This window comes from Microcaecilia unicolor, chromosome 9 (genome assembly GCF_901765095.1).
Source record: "Microcaecilia unicolor chromosome 9, aMicUni1.1, whole genome shotgun sequence".
NCBI lineage: Eukaryota > Metazoa > Chordata > Amphibia > Gymnophiona > Siphonopidae > Microcaecilia > Microcaecilia unicolor.
The window spans coordinates 193,018,874-193,034,862 of NC_044039.1; the positions used below are offsets into that span (position 1 = coordinate 193,018,874).

Below are 15,989 nucleotides of genomic sequence, written 5' to 3' on the forward strand. Positions count from 1 at the left end.
GAAATATCTTTAGTACCTTAAGTTTTAAATGATTGAAAAACTCAAAAATACTAAGATGGAGACAGCAGTCCAGCAGCAAGAGTCTTTTGCATCGAGTGCCACATGTATGATTATCTCCCAGTTGGTCAGAAGTTATATGTGTGTGCCCAATGGAAATAGCTCCTAGCTCTGAGACAGCGAGTTCGTTCTCTTCAAGCTAGAGTAGCAGACTTCCAGTTACATAGAGACCTACAGGGACATTGTAGAGAAGCCCCACCTCTAGTTTGGCAGTCCCTGTTCTGCCATGGAGGAGGGAGGTCTCCTAGAAGGACAGCATCACCCTGGAGAAGTAGGAAGTACTCCTGTACCTAGGACCTGCCTACCAGGGGATGTACTATCCTCTCACACAGAGGATATGTCTCCAAGAATTTCTGTCCAGGAGGGAAGGGTTAGGACAGCTGTTGTAGTTGGTGATTTGATCATTAGGCATGTAGATAGCTGGGTGGCTGGTGAACTTGCGGATCACCTGGTCACCTCATGCATCACCTAGACAGGATCTTACATACTGCTGGGGAGGAGCTGGCTGTCTTGGTACACGTGGGTAACAATGACATAGGAAAATGTGGGAGGGAAGTTCTGGAAGCCAAATTTAGGCTCTCAGGTAGAAAGCTGAAGTCTAGATCCTTCAAAGTAGCATTTTCAAAAATGCTCCCCCATACACAGGACCCAAAAGGCAGTCAGAGATCCAAAATCACAATGCATGGTTGAAACAATGGTGCAGGGATGAGGGACTTGTTAAGAACTAGGCAACATTCTGGGAAAGAAGAAGTTCCAAAAGGATGGGCTCCACCTTAACCGGGATGGAACCAGGCTGCTGGCGCTAACTTTTAAAAAGGAGATAGAGCAGCTTTTAAAACAGAATGGGGGGAACAGCCGACAGTTGCCCAGGAGCGCATGGCTCAGTGTGGAGTATACTTGAAGGATACAATTGAAAAAGGACATTTAGGGAATCCCAGTAGAGAGGTTTCAACAATGCTGAAAGTAAGCCAGGTGTACTTCATGAGAGAGCAGGATAAAGGATGCATATTATCCCCTTCAACTTCTAAGCAACTTGTAGATCCAAAGAAAAAAAACAACACAATTTGAAGTGCCAGTATACAAATGCTAGAAGCCTAAAAAATAAGATGGGAGAGTTAGAGTATATAGGGCTAAATGATGAGTTAGTTATAATAGGCATCTCAGAGACTTGGTGGAAAGAGGACACTCAATGGGACACTATGAGGCATATTTTCAAAGTACTTAGCCTTCCAAAGTTCCATAGAAACCTATGGAACTTTGGAAGGCTAAGTGCTTTGAAAATATGCCTCTATGTTAACAGGGTACAAATTGTATCGCAATGATAGAGGGGATCAAATTGGAGGGGGGGGGGGGTTGCGCTATATGTTAAAAAGGGAATTGAGTCTAATAAAATAGACATTCCACATGAAACAGCTGCATGGAATCATCATGGATAAAAATTCCATGTGTGAAGGGAAGGAATATTCTTGTAAAATGTACTACCGGGACAGAACGAACAGATGGATGAAGAAATATTTACAGAAATTAGCAAAGCTGGCAAACTGGAAAACACTATAATAATGGGCGATTTCAATTACCCTGATATTGACTAGATAAATGTTACATCAGGGAGTGTCAGGAAGATAACATTTACAGATGTAATAAATGACTGCTTCTTGGAGCAACTGGTCCAGGAACTGACAAGAGAGGAAGCCATTTTGGATCTGGAACTTGGTGGCATGCAGGGTATAGTGTGAGAGGTGGCGGTGTTGGGTCCCCTGAGAAACAGTGATCATAACATGATCAAGTTTAAGCTACTATCTGGGATGAACCCAGAAAGGAGCTGCATTTAATTTTCAACAGGGCTACTATAATAAAATGAGGAAAATGGTTAAAAAAAAGCTAGAAGGATCGGCTACAAAGGTTAGAACACTAAATCAGGCATGGATGTTACTAAAAAATACTATCTTGGAAGACCGGACCAGGTGCATTCTATGTATTTGCAAAGGTAGAAAGAAGAGAAAATGACAGCCAGCATGGTTAAAAGGTGAAGAGAAAGAGGCTATTACAGCCAAAAGAATGTCCTTCAAAGAATGGAAAAAAAGGACCCAAATAAAGAAAATAAGAAGCAACATAAGCACTGGCAAATCAGATGCAATGCATTAATAAAGAAGGCTAAAAAAATATGAAGAGTAACTTGCCACACAGCCTAAAGCTCACAGTAACAACTTTTTCAAGTACATCAGAAGCAGAAAGCCTGCAAGGGAATCTGTAGGACCGTTAAGATCACGAAAGAGCAAAAGGGGCACTCAGGGAGGGTAAGGTCATAGTGGAGAAACTGAATTCTTTGCTTCGGTCTTTATGAAAGAAGATGTAAGAGATCTGCCTGCCCCAAAAATGGTTTTCAAGGGTGATGATGTGGAGGAACTAAAAGAAATCTTGGCGAATCTGGAAGATGTACTGAGCCAAATCAACAAATAAGAGTAGAAAATCATTTGGACCGCATGGCATACATTCAAGGGTACTCGATGAACTAAAGCATAAAATTTCTGATCTGCTGTTAGTAATAATGTAACCAGTCATTAAAGTAATCCATAGTACATGAAGATTGGAGGGTGGTCAATGTGATGCCAATTTTTAAAAAGGGTTCCAGAAGCAATACGGGAAATTACAGACCGGTAAGCCTGACGTCAGTGCCCGGCAAATAGTGGAAACTATTATAAAGAATAAAATTACGGAACACATAGACAAACATGGTTTAATGGGACAGAGTCAGCATTGGTTCAGCCAAGGGAAGTCTTGCCTCACCAATTTGCTTCATTTCTTTGAAGGCGTGGATAAAGGTGAGCCAGCTGATGTAGTGTATCTAGATTTTCAGAAAGCTTTTGATAAAGTTCCTCATGAGAGACTCCAGAGAAAATTAGAGTCATGGGATAGGAGGCAAAGGTCTGGTATGGAATAGGGACTGGTTATTGGATAGAAAACAGAGGGTAGGGTTAAATGGTCATTTCTCTCAACGGAGGAGGGTGAACACTGGAGTGCTGCTGCAGGATCAATACTGGGACCGGTGCTATTAACATATTTATATATGATCTGGAAATTCAAATGAGTGAGGTGATTAAATTTGTAGATAACAAAACTATTCATGGCTAATAAAACATATGCGGACTGTGAAATATTGCAGAGAGTGCTTAGGAAATTGGAAGACTGGGCATCCAAAAAGCAGATGAAATTTAAATGTGGACAAATTCAAAGTGATGCACACTGGAAAGAATAATTCGAGTCATAGTTACCTGATGCTAGGGTCCACCTTGGGGGTCAGCACCCAAGAAAAAGATCTAGGTTTCATTGTAGATAAAATGCTGAAATCTTCTGCTCAATGTGCGGCAGTGGCCAAAAAAGCAACCAGGATGCTAGGAATTATTAAGAAACGGACGGTGAATAAGACCGAAAATACTATAATGCTTCTGTATCGCTCCATGGTGCAACCTCACCTTAAGTATTGCATTCAGTTCTGGTTGCCATATCTCAAAAAAGATATAGCGGAATTAGAAAAGGTTCAAAGAAGAACAACCAAAATGATAAAGGGGATGGAACTCCTCTCATTTGAGGAAAAGCTAAAGAGTTTACGGCTCTTCAGCTTGGAAAAGAGATGGATGAAGGGAGATATGATTGAGGTCTACAAAATCTTGAGTCGTGTAGAATGAGTAGATGTAAACCTATTTTTTAATCATTCCAAAAGTACAAAGACTAGGGGACACTCAAGGAAAACTTACATGGAAATACTTTTAAAACAAACAGGAGGAAATATTTTTTCACTGAATAGTTAAGCTCTGGAACTCTTTGCCGAAGGATGTGGAAACAGCAGTTTGCGTATCTGGGTTTAAAAAAGGTTTGGACAAGTTCCTAGAGGAAAAGTCCATAGTCTGCTATTGAGACAGACATGGGAAGCAACTGCTTGCCCTGGGATTGGTAGTCTGGAATTTGGGTTTCTGCAAGGTACTTGTGACCTGGTTTTGCCACTTCTGGAAACAGGATACTGGGCTAGGTGGACCATTGGTCTGACCCTATATGGCTACTCTTATGTTCTATTTAGTAGCTTCATTGCGTGCCTCCTAGTCCTAGTGTTTTTGGAATGAGTGAACAAGCGATTCACATCTATCAGTCCATTCCACTTCCAGACCTCTATTATATCTACCTTCAGCCATCTCTTCTCCAAGCTGAAGAGCCCTATCTGCTTTACCTTTCCTCACAGGGAAGTCGTTTCATCCCCTTTATCATTTTTGTCACCCTTCTCTATATCTTTTCGAATATCTTTGAGATGCGGCAATGAGAATTGCATACAGTATTCAAGGTGGAAAGATCATACCGAAGTACAAGAGGGCCTGAGAGCATTTGATTGCTAATTATAATGCTCAAGCCTCCTTCCCCAGATATATAAGTATAAAGAGTAAGTAGGGTATTGTGCACAAGTCGTGTTCCTGATTGCATTGGTCAGCTGTTCCTGGGGCAGTGCAGACTAAGGTGAATGGTTCAAGGTGACAGGAACCTCTCTCCATCCTGGCCTCCTGACAGTGGAGTACCACAGGGTCACCATTATCTCCGATATTGTTCAATGTCATGATGGCCCCGCTAGGTTAAAGATTCAAGGCAGCGGGGTTCATTTACACAGATGATGTCACAATCTATGTCCCTTTTCAAGGTTGGACTTACTGAAATTCTCTCCAAGATCAGGTTTGGTCTTGATTTGCTGGAGTCCTGGGCTTCTGAATTCAAGTTTAAGTTAAATAGAGATGAGACTAAATTTCTTTTAATAACCAACCCTTATGATAGTTTTATCACTGACAGTATATCTATCCCCTAGTCAATACTATTAGAAATACTGGATGTGCTGATAATCAGTCATCTCACATTTGAGCCCCAGGTTTCCTTGGTAGTAAATAAATTCAAGTCCCTTTGGAAGTTGAGAAGAATCAGATCGTATTTCACGCATTAAATCTTTAGGTTGCTAGTTAAATCTTTTATTTTAATTCAATTTGATTACTGCAATGTCATCTATGCTGGATGTAAGGAGAGTGTCCTAAAGAGATTGCAAACGGCCCAAAATACTTTAGCTAGACTTGTCCACAAAGCATCGTGCTTTGACAGAGCCACTCCTTTACTATGTAAACTGTATTGGCTGCCTATCAAAGCCAGGGTTATTTTAAAATCCTGTGTTTTTGACTTTCAAGTATTATATGGCATGACACCAAATTACATACAGTCTTTAATAAACATTCCCCTATGCAATATAGATTTTGGATCCAGGGACTCTCTTAGACATCTCCCAAATTGCAAGAATGTGCGTTATAATTTGGTTCATCTGCTGATTTTAGATATCATGGTGCTAAATGGTGGAACTCTGCCTATTGCAATCAGATGTTAACCTGATTATTTGGCATTTCACAAAAGAAACAAAGCTTTCCTCTGTGACAGATTCCTACCCATTGACGTATGGTAGTTTGTTACTAGCTAACAATGAGCTATTATTTAGTTCTTAACTCTCTCTTATTTTACATGTATGATTACTTTACTCGTTTTATTTATTGTAAGCCACACTGAACTTGAGTATGTTAGGGATAATGTGGGGTATAAATGACAAAAATAAAGTGTTCTAACCACTAGACTACCTTCTCCCCACCTGTGAGGAAAAAGGCAGAAGTCTTTGTAGCAAATCATGAAGTGAGCCATCTTCACTAAGCTGAATAGCAAAATATATAGGAACTTCCATATCTAAATGCTTGATAGCCAATCTTCAAATAGAAAAAAAAGAGATTCACTAACATACACGTGTACAAAAGTAGCTATGTACTCTGCCCCTGCTGTGTCTAGAGATGAGGCTAGAAAAAGGAACTATGAATACTTGAATATTTAATTAAATATGCATAGTTCTCACCCAGGTAAATTACATTCTTGCGACTATCCATAATTACAGTGGCAATATTTATTCCTTAGCATCCCCCCGGACCGGCCAAGGATTGGCCTGATGGGTTGTGCTCGCCTTCCAGCAGGTTGGAGACTGAGAAAAAACTCTGACTCTAGCGAGCCAATAGGAGCCCTGGTCATGTGACCCTAGCCTCAGTATTTTCTCAGTCTCCCAGCAGGTAGGAAGTGAGCCCACTAGTCTCTCTTGGTTGCTTTTTAGCCTTTTCTCTTCTATTTTGGCTTTTGTCAGCTTTTTCTCTGTGCCACAGTAATTCTTTGGAGGCTTGTTAGAACTTCCAGCTTTATTAGCTTTCAGCCTCAGGGGTATACTCGGGTGTCCCGAGTCCCTCCCCCTTTTCCTCCCCACCTCCCTTCTGATAATTCAATTTCTAAGGGAAGGGTTGCTCTTTTGAATAGCAAAGGGTTAATACCTTTGGGAGAGGCAGCCAGGTTAAAATTTAACTAAATAAATTAATAAGGAGTTTTCTTTCCCCATTTCTCTAACGAGCAGGCAGCTCTGGTTGTTACAGTTGTATGTGTGCTGGCTGTTAAAAAAAAAAAAAAAAAAGGCACTGAAAGATTCAACAGCGTTACCTTGTTCTTGCTGGCCTGATCGTTTTCAGGGGTGAATTTCTAGTTTAGACGCTAGCGGGGCCCTCCTTTATAAAAAAAATAAAAAAGGATTTTTGGCGCGAACCGCGTAGGCGCGTGACTGCGATGTCCGAAAAACTCAAGCGATGCGCCGTCTGTCAGCGTCGGGGGGTTTCCTCTTCTGGCGCTTGCAAGTATTGCACGGCGCTAGGTGGAACGTCGGGTCCGGTTCTTTATTCCTCTTCGGGAGGTCAGTCGGCGATTTCGGCCTCCTCACCGTCGCGCTCGGAGCCAGTAGTTGCGGAGGGGGCAGGCGCGCCCCCGGACACTGGTACAGCGATTTTGGCGCGAACGGCGGCCATTTTGAATTCTTCTCCATCTTCACAGATGAAGACTTCAGCTGTAAATGCTCCAAATTTGGATTCCCTTTCCTCAGGAGCTCTGGTGCAGGCTGGGCCTACTCAGGCAGGGGGTTTTCCTCCTGAGTTTGTGCTCCAGATGTACCAGGCTTTTTTGATGCACAAAGGTGATGCAGGAGCTGAAGCAGGAGTTTCTAGCAGACCTGCTCCTCCACCTCCTAAAAGATTTAGAGAAGGTGTTTTGCATGATGATTTTTGGGACGATCAGGAAATGCCCTATTTGGAGGAAGAGGAAGATCTAGAAGAAAATGTTTGGAATGATCCTGACCTCTCCTCTGCAGATCCTGAGGCTGCATCTTTTGTCCAGGGGGATGATCCTTCAGTGGCTAGAATTTTTCACAAAGATGATTTGCAGGAGCTTATAACTATGGTCTCATCTATGTTGAACTTTGAAGATCTTCCGCCGGTTTCTCAAACCCAAAAGGTAGATTCCTTGATTAAGGGGTCTAGATCCGCAGCCAAAACTTTTCCCATGCATCAGGACATTTGGGATGTTATTAAAGTGCAATGGGAGGTTCCCAATGCAGCTTTTCGTCCGACTAGATCTATGGCTCATCTCTATCAGATTCCGGAAGCGGATAAGACTCTGCTTAAGGTGCCAGTCGTGGATGCAGTGGTGTCGGCGGTTACTAAGCGCAATACGGTCCCCGTGGATGGGGGAACGGCTTTGCGGGATGTTCAGGATAGAAGGTAAAATTATGTATCATACCTGATAATTTTCTTTCCATTAATCATAGCTGATCAATCCATACACTGGTGGTTGTGTCCATCTACCAGCAGGTGAAGATAGAGAGCAATCCTTTTGCCTCCCTATATGTGGTCATGTGCTGCCGGAAACTCCACAGTATGTCGATATCAAAGCTCCATCCGCAGGACTCAGCACTTAGAGAATTACACCCACAAAGGGACACTCTGCCCAGCTCACCACCGCCGAAACGGGGGAGGGGAATTAACCCAGCTCAACCCCACACAAGTGGGGGAGGGGAATCCGTCCAGCTCATCCCCGCGGAGCGGGGGAGGGACACCACACCCGCCGATGCGGGGGGATCTGGCTTATCCTGCAACCGCAACAGGAGCTGACTGACCCTAACACCGCCGAAGCGGGAGGGGTACAAAGCTGCCCTACAGCCGCACGAAGCGGGAGGGAGCGCCGGCAGAATTTAGGCCTCAATCCAGCCCCGTAAAACGGAGGGGAGAGGAATGCAGCAGCTCACTGTAACACAAAATCGTCTCAACTCCTGAAGAATCCAATTGAAAAAACTTGAACACGAAGTCCTCCTGAACAGGAACTGAAGACTAAACTTGAACCTGAAATGCAACCAGAATATAAACAGTACAGATATCTGGGAGGGGCTATGGATTCATCAGCTATGATTAATGGAAAGAAAATTATCAGGTATGATACATTTTACCTTCCATATCATCATGCTGATCAATCCATAGACTGGTGGGATGTACCAAAGCAGTACTCACCCAGGGCAGGACATAGAAATCCCTGACCGCAACACTGAAGCTCCAAACCGGGCCTCCGCCCGAGCAGCCACAGTCAAGCGGTAATGCCTGGAGAAGGTATGAGCCGATGCCCAAGTTGCCGCCTTGCAAATCTCTTCCAAGGAGACGGACCCGGCCTCTGCCATCGAGGCCGCCTTTGCTCTAGTGGAGTGAGCCTTCAGCTGGATAGGCGGCATCTTCCCCGCGGCCACATAAGCCGCTGCAATGGTTTCCTTGACCCATCGTACTACTGTAGGCTTGGCAGCCTGCAGACCCTTACGAGGACCTGCGAACAGCAGAAACAGATGATCCGACTTCCGGAAATCATTGGTCACTTCCAAGTATCTGATGATGACTCGTCTCACATCTAGATATTTGAGAGCAGAGTACTCCTCTGGGTAGTCCTCCCTACGAAAGGAGGGTAGGCAGAGCTGCTGATTCACATGGAAGTGAGAAACAATCTTGGGCAGGAAGGAAGGCACCGTGCGAATAGACACTCCTGTCTCAGTGAACTGCAGGAAGGGTTCCCGACATGATAGCGCCTGGAGCTCAGAAACTCGTCTGGCTGAAGTGATAGCCACCAAAAAGACTGCTTTCAACGTCAGGTCTTTCAGAGATGCCCTCGACAAGGGTTCAAAAGGCGGCTTCTGCAAGGCTCTTAGCACCAAATTGAGATTCCACGCAGGCACCACCGAGCGCAGAGGAGGGCGTACGTGATTAACTCCCTTGAGAAAGCGCACCACATCTGGCTGCGAGGCCAGGGAAGCACCCTTCAGGCAACCCCTGAAGCAAGCCAGAGCCGCTACCTGGACTTTAAGGGAACTGAGCGACAGGCCTTTCTCCAGACCTTCTTGCAGGAACGCCAACACTGAAGAAATTGGAGCAGTGAAAGGGAGAAAGTGAGCCTGCCTCACACCACGATGCAAAGGTACGCCAAACCCTGGCGTAAGCAGTAGAAGTAAAGCGCTTCCTCGCTCTTAGCATAGTGGCGATGACCTTGTCTGAGAAGCCCTTCTTCCTCAGACGCTGCCGCTCAATAGCCAGGCCGTAAGACCAAAGGGGGAGGGATCCTCCATCAGCACGGGTCCCTGATGCAACAGGCCCAGCCCCGCTGGCAGCCGCAGAGGGCCATCCACTGAGAGCCTGATCAAGTCCGCATACCAGGGACGTCTGGGCCAGTCCGGACCCACCAGGATTATCCGGCCCGGATGCTTTGCCACCCGGTCTAGCACCCTGCCCAACATGGGCCAGGGCGGGAAAACATAGAGAAGCTCCTGTGTCGGCCACTGTTGGAGAAGAGCATCTACTCCCAGAGATCGAGGGTCCCGTCTTCTGCTGAAAAAGCGCGGCACTTGGCAATTGGCCGATGACGCCATCAGATCTAGGCTCAGCTGGCCCCAGTGCTTCGTGATGTCCAAGAACGCCTGAGCCTATAGCTGCCACTCTCCAGGATCCAAGGTATGGCGACTGAGAAAGTCCGCCTTGACATTCATGACTCCGGCAATGTGGGCTGCCGACAGCTGTTCCAGGTTCGCTTCCACCCACTGGCATAGATTCATGGCCTCCTTGGCTAGAGGGGCGCTCTTGGTACCTCCCTGGCGATTGACATAGGCCACAGCCGTGGCATTGTCCGACAGGACCCGTACTGGCTTCAACGCCAGTACCGGGAGAAACTCCAAAAGCGCCAACCGAATGGCTCTGAGTTCCAGGAGGTTGAAAGACCACTTTGCCTCTACAGGAGACCAGAGCCCCTGCGCTGTCCTTCCCAAGCAGTGGGCTCCCCAGCCCCTCAAAGAGGCGCCTGTCGTGACGACAACCCACTCCGGGGTCAAAAGAGCCATCCCTGCGGACAACTTGTCTGTTCTCAGCCACCAGCTCAACGCCTTGCGTGCCGCTGGGTCCAAGGGAAGGCGCACAGCGTAATCCTCTGACACTGGAGTCCAGCGCTGCAGCAGAGAGAGTTGTAGTGTTCTCATATGAGCCCTGGCCCAGGGCACTACTTCCATCGTGGCCGTCATAGAGCCCAACAGCTGCACATAGTCCCAAGCCCGAAGAGGAGAGGCTACTAGGAACTGGTCCACCTGAGCCTGAAGCTTGACAATCTGATTGTCTGGCAGGAACACTCTGCCCACTTGGGTGTCGAAACGAACTCCCAGATACTCCAGGGACTGAGTCGGGCGCAGCTGGCTTTTCTCCCAGTTGATGATCCACCCCAGGGAGCTCAAAAGAGCAATCACCCGGTCTACAGCTCTGCCGCACTCTGCATAAGAGGGGGCTCGGATCAACCAGTCGTCCAGATAAGGATGGACTTGTACTCCTTCCTTTCGTAGGAAGGCCGCGATGACCACCATTACTTTTGAGAAGGTCCGCGGAGCAGTAGCCAACCTGAACGGGAGGGCTCTGAACTGGAACTGTCGGCCCAGGACTGCAAAACGCAGAAAGCGTTGATGAAGAGGCCAGATGGGAATATGCAAGTAAGCTTCCTTAATGTCCAAGGATGCCAGGAACTCCCCTGCCTTCACTGCCGCTATAACAGAGCGGAGAGTCTCCAATCGGAAGTGCCGAACTTTCAAGGCCCGATTGACCCCTTTGAGGTCGAGGATAGGCTGTACAGAACCTCCTTTCTTTGGTACCACAAAGTAAATGGAGTAACGTCCCTTGCCAAGCTGATCTTCTGGCACCAGAACGACCGCACCCAGGCGGATCAGATTGTCCAAAGTCTGCTGCACTGCCACAGCTTTGACCGGAGACTTGCAGGGAGAGTGCACAAACCCGTCTCTTAAGGGTCGGCAGAACTCTAGCTTGTAGCTGTATCTGATGACTTCCAGCAACCAAGCGTCTGAAGTTACCCTGGTACACTCGCCCAGAAACGAGGACAGGCGTCCTCCAATCTGCACTGGGCCATGGACCAGGGCCCCGTCACAGGGTACAAGACCCTGGGGGAGGACCGGAGGACGCACCTCCGGGACGGCGGTCTCTGCGAAAGGAATGCTGCTTGGGTGAGAAGTTCCTCTTGAAGGAAGAGGGGGCAGAGGAGCCCGACTTGCCCGGGCGATACCGACGGGCTTCCTGAAACCGTCCTTTGGAGGAACCGGGGCGGGCACCACTGGCCCGAGCCCTGACCTCTGGTAACCTCTTGCCCTTAGACGTGCCGAGATCAGTCACAATTTTGTCCAGCTCGACCCCAAAGAGCAGCTTCCCTTTAAAAGGCAACTTAGCCAGGCGAGACTTAGAGGCGTGGTCAGCAGACCAATGCTTCAGCCAAAGCCAACGCCGTGCAGAGACTGTCTGAGCCATACCTTTAGCCGAGGCTCTCAAGACATCATACAGCAAGTCTGCCAAATAAGCCAAGCCCGATTCCAGGACCGGCCAATCAGCCCTCAAGGAAGGATCCGAGGGGGAAACCCGCTGCACAATCGTCAGGCACGCCCTGGCCACATAGGAGCCGCAAACTGAGGCCTGCAAACTTAAAGCAGCCGCCTCGAAGGACGACCTTAAGGCAGCCTCCAATCTTCTGTCTTGGGCGTCCTTTAGGGCCGTGCCACCTTCCACCGGCAATGCCGTTTTCTTAGTCACCGCAGTGATTAAAGAATCCACGGTAGGCCAAAGAAAGGCCTCCCGTTCACCTTCAGGCAGAGGATAGAGGCGGGACATAGCCCTAGCCACTTTCAGGCTCGCTTCTGGGACATCCCATTGAGCCGAAATCAAGGTGCGCATGGCCTCATGCACGTGGAAGGTTCTAGGCGGGCGCTTCGTCCCCAGCATAATGGCGGAGCCAACAGAGGCTGAGGGAGAGACATCCTCCGGAGAGGAAATCTTCAAAATGCTCATGGCCTGCACTAACAGGTTGGGCAAATCCTCTGAGCGAAAGATCCGCGCTGCAGAGGGGTCATCCGCTCCATCCGAGCGGGAATCCGTCTCCTCCAAGGAATCCCCAAAGGACCGTTGGGAGAACTCAGATACGCTGCCCTCATCTACATCAGAGAAGACAGAGTCCTCTAGGGCCTGGAAATCCACCCGAGGGCGTTTGCTTCCGGAGGCCTCAACCCCTTTATCGGACAAGGGAGCAGGGGCAGCGTTTTGCATAAGGAAGGCCTGATGCAGCAGCAAAATGAACTCAGGGGAGAAACCCCCCAGACTGTGCACTTCTGCAGCCTGGGCCACGGCCCTAGACGCACCCTCAACCGGCGCTCGCGACAGCGGGGAAGAAACATGCTGCACATCCAAAATGGCGTCCGGCGCGAAACTCCGAGAAGGAGCCGCGCGGGAAGAACGGCGCTTAACTTTGGCCGCTTTCTTGCCGTCGCCCGAATCAAGGGCGACCTTAGCATTAACGTCTCCCACCTGGAGGGCGGCCCAAGAAGAAGCCGTCCGAGCAGAGTGGCCGGCCAAAATGGGGGGGGGGCGAGCAGCGGGAGATGGGCGGGAAAAACCGCCACACCGGAGGAAGAACCGGGACACTGACCGGCCTCCCAACTGACGCCCAAAAAAGGCACATGCGGTCCGGGGAGCGATTCTTCGCACCCTCGCCCTCCGACGCCATAGGCCACGTGGAGACCAATCGGGGAACCCCCTGCCCGCTACAAAAGGTAAAAATTACCTGCTTCTCGCTCCAAGCTGTAACGAACTGGTGTCCCAGTGAGCAGCTGCAATAAACGCTGATATAAACGTTGAAATAAACGCCCCTAAAGGACGTCCAAATTTTTTTTTTCCAACGGAGCCAGCAGGAGGGGGGAGAAAAGGAGGGACCTGGCACCACCAGGTTTGCACTTGCTCAAGAAGAGCCCTCAACCCCAGGTACTCAACAAAACCTAAAGATTAGGCTTGGAGACCTAGCCAGAGCTGCTGCTGTGTGTGACCACCACCTGCTAAGATAGAGAACATACTGAGGAGTTTCCGGCAGCACATGACCACATATAGGGAGGCAAAAGTATTGCTCTCTATCTCCATCTGCTGGTAGATGGACACAACCACCAGTCTATGGATTGATCAGCATGATGATATGGAAGGCTGGATTCTCTGCTCAGGAATAGTTTTGATGTTTCTTCCTTGGCAGTGCAGGCTGCCATTTGTGGTTCCTTAGTCGCTAGAGACTGTTTTAAATGGGCAGAGAGAGTCCTGGGCAGGACTTCGGATGATCTGCAAGCTATTGATTTGGAGGTGGCCAGGATTGAGTCGGGGGCGGCTTTTCTGGCTGATGCCCTGTATGATTTACTCCGAGCATCTTCTAAGTTGTTGGCTTTGGGGGTCGCTGCTCGTCGATCTTTGTGGTTGAAGGGTTGGTCGGCGGACGCGGCCTCCAAGTCAAAGTTGAGCAAGTTTCCCTTTACAGGTTCTTTCTTATTTGGAGAAGAATTGGATAAGTTGGTTAATTCTTTAGGAGATGCTAAGGTTACGCGCCTACCGCAAGATAGGCCTCGTCTGTCTGGCCGAGGTTCTTTGTTTGCTAGAGGTTCAGGGAGTTTTCCGTAGGTTTCAGGCTGGTCTGGGTTTTCAACCTCACAGGTCTCGTTTTTACAATAGGATTCAGTCCTTTCGGGGTTCTTGCAGAGGAAGGGGTTTCTCCAATCCAGGTTTTAGATCCCAGACCCGTCCTACCCAATGAAGGTGCGAGGGCCTCTCCTCTGGTCCCTGTCAGAGCTCGGCTTTCTCAGTTTTATCAGAGGTGGGCCCATATCACTTCAGATCAGTGGGTCTTGGAGGTTCCTCGAGACGGTTGTGCCTTAGAGTTCGCAAGGCCTATTTCAGACGCCTTTCTGGAGTCTCCCTGTCGCTCTCCTCTCAAAGTGAAGGCGGTTCGGGACACTCTAAAGAGGCTTTTAGATCTTCAGGCTATCTGTCCAGTCCCTCCTTCCGAGTACAGACAAGGCCGGTATTCTATTTATTTTGTGGTACCCAAGAACGAAGACTCTTTTCGCCCTATTCTGGATCTCAAAGCGGTCAATCGCGTATGCCTTGTAGCGCTATAGAAATGCTAAATAGTAGTAGTAGTAGAGTCACAAGCTTTCGCATGGAGACCCTGCGATCGGTCATAGTGGCTGTCCGCCAGGGAGAATATTTGACAGCCTTGGATCTCACGGAGGCCTATTTGTATATTCCTATTCGTCCGGCACACCACAAGTTCTTGCGCTTCGCAATTCTAGGGCAACATTTCCAGTTTCGCGCCCTACCCTTCGGTCTTGCGACGGCTCCACGCACCTTTACCAAAGTTATGGTAGTGGTGGCCACGGCCCTCAGAAAAGAAGGGATCCTTGTTCATCCATACCTAGACGATTGGGTAATCAGAGCAAAGTCTTATTAAGAGAGTGGTCGTGTCACGGATCGAGTGATGCAGTTCTTGCAGTCTCTAGGTTGGGTGGTGAATGTCGCCAAGAGTCGGATAGTTCCATCTCAGTCTCTGGAGTATTTGGGGATCAAATTTGATACAGACATCGGTCGAGTCTTTCTACCACAGGCCAGGATTGTAAAGCTCCGGAATCAGATACGGGATTTTCCTCAGCAGCAGCGTCCCTGTGCTCGGGATTATCTTCAGGTTCTTGGGTCCATGGCAGCCACTATAGAGGTAGTGCCCTGGGCCAGGCTTCATATGCGTCCTCTTCAGTGGACCCTTCTATCCCGATGGTCATCTCAGAGGGACTCTCTACTGAGGCGTCTGCCTCTTCGCCACCGAGAACGCAGCTCTCTGTTTTGGTGGCTGCGGATGAAGAATCTCACAGTAGGAATGCCTTTGGAATCGCCTCGGTGGATACCGTTAACAACAGATGCCAGTCTCCGAGGCTGGGGGGCGCATTGCCTACGCAAATGGATCCAGGGACTCTGGTCTTGTCTGGAAGCAGTTCAGTCAATCAACTTTCTGGAGACAAGAGCGATCCGTTTAGCTCTGCAGCACTTTACTCCTCTCCTGATAGGCAAAGCGGTGCGAGTTCTTTCGGACAATGCCTCGGCAGTCGCCTATGTCAACCGTCAGGGGGGAACGAGATGCCGTCTCCTGTGTCGGGAGGTGGAGACTCTCCTCGCCTGGGCAGAGGTTCATCTCTCGGCCATTTCAGCTTCAACTGTAGCAGGAGTGGAGAACGTTCAAGCCGACTTTCTCAGTCGCCACACTCTCGATCCGGGAGAATGGGCTCTCAGTGCTCTGGCGTTTCAGTTGATAGTGGATCGCTAGGGCACTCCAGTTCTAGATCTGTTCGCCACTAGTCTCAACTCGAAGGTACCTCGATTCTTCAGTCGCCGAAGGGATGCAAGGGAAGCAGGGGTAGTCACTCTCTTGCAGCAGTGGCCCTCCGACCTTCTCTACGCGTTTCCTCCTTGGCCGCTCGTAGGTTGACTCCTTCAGAAGATCGAGGAACACGGAGGACCGGTAATTTTGGAGGCACCGGACTGGCCTCGGCGTCCTTGGTACGCAGATCTGCAACGTCTGTCGGTGGCGGCTCCTCTTCGGCTCCCAGTTCACAGGGCTCTGCTGGTACAGGGGCCCATTCTACATCC

The 15,989-nt window shown here is 48.7% G+C and overlaps 1 protein-coding gene across 2 annotated transcripts in view; it reads right to left on the reverse strand.

Annotated features, from left to right (window-relative positions):
* The window catches only part of DYNC1H1 (dynein cytoplasmic 1 heavy chain 1), a 415,182-nt gene that overhangs the window by 229,077 nt on the left and 170,116 nt on the right, over positions 1-15,989 (reverse strand). The gene's annotated exons all lie outside the window — the stretch shown is intronic.